The sequence below is a fragment of the Hoplias malabaricus genome, unplaced genomic scaffold (assembly GCF_029633855.1).
Source record: "Hoplias malabaricus isolate fHopMal1 unplaced genomic scaffold, fHopMal1.hap1 scaffold_29, whole genome shotgun sequence".
Lineage (NCBI taxonomy): Eukaryota > Metazoa > Chordata > Actinopteri > Characiformes > Erythrinidae > Hoplias > Hoplias malabaricus.
The window spans coordinates 1,804,579-1,808,406 of record NW_027101104.1 but is presented as its reverse complement, the minus strand read 5'-3'; the positions used below and the strand labels follow the sequence as shown (position 1 = coordinate 1,808,406).

General features: G+C 64.6%; 1 non-coding gene across 1 annotated transcript; it reads left to right on the top strand.

The window, feature by feature from the left end:
* LOC136684592 (5.8S ribosomal RNA) lies at nucleotides 1-154 on the top strand. The gene has a single exon (XR_010799734.1). It is a non-coding gene; the product is annotated as a 5.8S ribosomal RNA (ribosomal RNA).
* Nucleotides 155-3,828: the final 3,674 nt, after the last annotated feature.

The window sequence follows — 3,828 nt, the reverse complement described above, 5'->3', positions numbered from 1 at the left end:
GACTCTTAGCGGTGGATCACTCGGCTCGTGCTTCGATGAAGAACGCAGCCATCTGCGTTAACTAATGTGAATTGCAGGACACAGATCATCGAAATTTCGAACGCATATTGCGGCCGCGGGGGTCCATCCCGCGGCCACGCCTGTCTGAGGGTCGCTTTACCCATCGATCGGTCTCCGCGCCCCCGCTGAGAGAGAGAGACCGCGGCTGGAAGCTCGCAGGGCCTGAAAACGGCCCTTCGTCTTCCCAAACGAAGACTCGGTTCCGAGCCAGTCCACGCGGCCCGTGTTGCGAGAGAGCTCCGTACAGGGAACGGAGGGAGAGCCGAGTAGGTCCGGGTCCACGTCCGTTACGGTCTCTCCCCGAGTCCCGAGCGGGGCTCCGCGCAGTCGGACGCGGGGGTGGCGAGTGCCGATTAAACCCAGCGAGCGGGCGAGTGAGCGGGCGGGCGAGCGGCCGGGGTGGGGGGGAGGGTGTCGCGGAGTTCGGTCTCGTGCCGGGCTCTCGCCCCTCGCCCCTAGCCTTCGGCCCTCCGCCTCCGCCCTCGCCCCCGCATAAGAAACCTCTGTGTGCGGCCTCAGATCAGACGAGACGACCCGCTGAACTTAAGCATATCAGTAAGCGGAGGAAAAGAAACTAACAAGGATTCCCTTAGTAGCGGCGAGCGAACAGGGAAGAGCCCAGCGCTGAATCCCACTTTCCCCTGACCGGGGTTGGCCGGGAAATGTAGCGTACGGAAGTCCGTAAGATCCGTCTCGGTGCGGACGCGGGACCAAGTCCTCGCGAACGTGGCTTCTTCCCATAGACGGTGAAAGCCCGGTAGCGAGTCCCGCGTTCCCGCCCGGGTAGGTCGGGCTTCTCGGAGTCGGGTTGCTTGGGAATGCAGCCCAAAGCGGGTGGTAAACTCCATCTAAGGCTAAATACCGGCACGAGACCGATAGCGAACCGAGTACCGTGAGGGAAAGTTGAAACAGGACTTTGAAGAGAGAGTTCAACAGAGCGTGAAACCGTTGAGAGGTAAACGTACGGGGACCGAGAAGACTGCCCCGGGGGATTCAGCCGGGCGGACGGCCCCGCGCTCGTCGGGTTCCGCGGTCGGGGGTGCGAGCGTATCCGGGCGAGAGGGGTGGGGTGCCGACTCCACCGCTCCCCGCTTCGGCTCTGCGCTTCGCCTCTGGACTTCGGGCCTGTCGGGCGTACGGAGGTCCGGCCCCGCCCGGTGTACTTTCCCCGCGTGGTGGTGAGTCGCGACCGGCTCCGGTTAGGCTTGGAAGGGCCCGAGGGTGAAGGTAGGTCCGTCCGGAGAAGGGAGCCCCACGCGGCCCCCGGACACGGGCGTTCCGCTACAGCCCCTCGCTCCGACTTCGCCGATAACGCCGGGGCCGTGGAGCAATGTCCTTTCCGCGTTCTCCCCTCCTCCGGGATGGGGATGGGGGCCCCCCCCGATCGTTCGGTCGAAGCGGGCCGGCTGGGCTGTCCTCAGCCCCGGGCTAGGCCCGCTACGGCGATGCGGGGGGCGATCCAGGCCCACAGCACCCGAACGCCTAAGGTCAGCGGCTAAGTTCGGACCCCGAACGACCCGTCTTGAAACACGGACCAAGGAGTCTAACGCGTATGCGAGTCGAAGGGACCAGAACCCCCGGAGGCGCAACGAAGGTGAAGGCCGGCGCGCGTCGGCTGAGGTGGGATCCGTCCTAACCCTCCGAGGGGGCGGGCGGCGCACCACCGGCCTGCTCTTCCCACGTGCGGAGAGCGGAGCCAGAGCATACGCGGTGGTACCCGAAAGATGGTGAACTATGCCTGGGCAGGGCGAAGCCAGGGGAAACCCTGAGTGGAGGCCCGCAGCGGTCCTGACGTGCAAATCGGTCGTCCGACCTGGGTATAGGGGCGAAAGACTAATCGAACCATCTAGTAGCTGGTTCCCTCCGAAGTTTCCCTCAGGATAGCCGGCGCCGAAACTTCAAGTTTTATCCGGTAAAGAAATGACTGGAGGCCGCGGGGCCGAAACGGGCCTCGCCCTACTCTCAAACTTTAAATGGGTAAGAGGCCCGGCTCGCAGGCTTGGAGCCGGGCATGGAATTGACGGTGCCGAGTGGGCCACTTTTGGTAAGCAGAACTGGTGCTGCGGGATGAACCGAACGCGCGGGTTAAGGCGCCCGACGCAGACGCTCATCAGACCCCAAGAAAGGTGTCGGTTGATATAGACAGCGGGGCGGTGGCCATGGAAGTCGGCATCCGCTAAGGAGTGTGTAACAACTCACCTGCCGAATCAACTGGCCCTGAAAATGGATGGCGCTGGAGCGTCGGGCCCATACCCGGCCGTCGCTGGCGGTACTTGTCTCCCACCCCCCCCAAAAGCCAGCGAGAATGAGAGAGAGAACCGAGACTCATGGGACCGTATGCCGCGACGAGTAGGAGGGGCGCCGCGGTGGCGCAGAAGCCTTTGGCGCGAGCCTGGGTCGAGCCGCCGCGGGTGCAGATCTTGGTGGTAGTAGCAAATATTCAGATGAGAACTTTGAAGGCCGAAGTGGAGAAGGGTTCCACGCCGACAGCGCTTGGCCGTGGGTTAGTCGGTCCTAAGGGATAGGCGAGCGCCGTTCGGAAAATGCTGGGGCGATGGTCTCGTCTGCCTCGCGCTGACCGAAAGGGGATCGGGCCAATATCCCCGTACCTGGGATTGGTGGAGATCGAGCCGCCGAGAGGCGCTCCCGTGGCGGTAACGCAAACGAACCCGGAGACGCCGGTGGGGACCCCGGGGAGGATTCTCTCTCCTTGCTAAAGAGCTGGAGCGCCCTGGAATGGGTTCGACCCCGAGATAGGGGCTCAACGCTCTGAAAGGCGTCGCATGCGCTATGCGACGGCCGGGACGTTTCCCATCGGCCCTTGAAAATCCGGGGGAGGTATAGTGAATTTCCCCCCAGGCCGTACCCATATCCGCATCAGGTCTCCAAGGTGAACAGCCTCTGGCGTGTTGGAACAATGTAGGTAAGGGAAGTCGGCAAGACGGATCCGTAACTTCGGGATAAGGATTGGCTCTAATGGCTGAGCTCGGTCGGGCCCGTGTCTGCTGATGCGGGGTCCGAAAGCCCGGTGCTGCCCGTGCGACGGGGAGCTGTTCCCGGTCCACCTTCGGGCCCCCCCCCACTGGGTCCTGCGCGCGAGGAAGCGCACGGCGAGAGATTGTCCCCCCAGTATATCCAAACCCCCGTGAACAAGGCTCCGTCTGTCTGTCGGGGTCGATGAGAGTGGGTCGCGGCGAGCGAGACCTTAAGCCCCGGTGCGTGTCCCCCCCTCGGCGGTGGCGCTTAGGGGGCCTCGGTCAGGTCGACGGTAGGGGAGCCGGTCGTCGGTGGGATGCCGGCGGGGGAGCGTCCTTCGGGACTAACCTCCGTCGGATGACCGCCTTCGGCCTCCCTCTCCCTACCTAAGCCGGGCCGGGCTCCCGACGCCCGTCGCCGGGTGGGCCGCCCCCGGCTAAGCTCGAGCGTCCGGCCCTTCGCTCTCCCCCGATGGGACGCGGAGGGACGCAATGGAACGTAGGTCCGCGTGGGGGGGTTGCGGTCTCTCGTGCGTGTGTGGACTCGTAGCGGGCCACCGCCGGTGGTGGGGCTTCGGTGGGTCGGGGCGGTGTCCCTGGAGCCTCGCGCGCCGAGCCTAGGCTCCGTGGATCTCTCGGGCTTATGAGTCTCGCCTCGGGGGGAGACCTCCGGGGCCGGGTCTCTCGGCCGGCACCTAACAGCCGAATTAGAACTGCTGCGGACAAGGGGAATCCGACTGTTTAATTAAAACACAGCATCGTGAAGGCTCTTGGACCGGGTGTTGACACGATG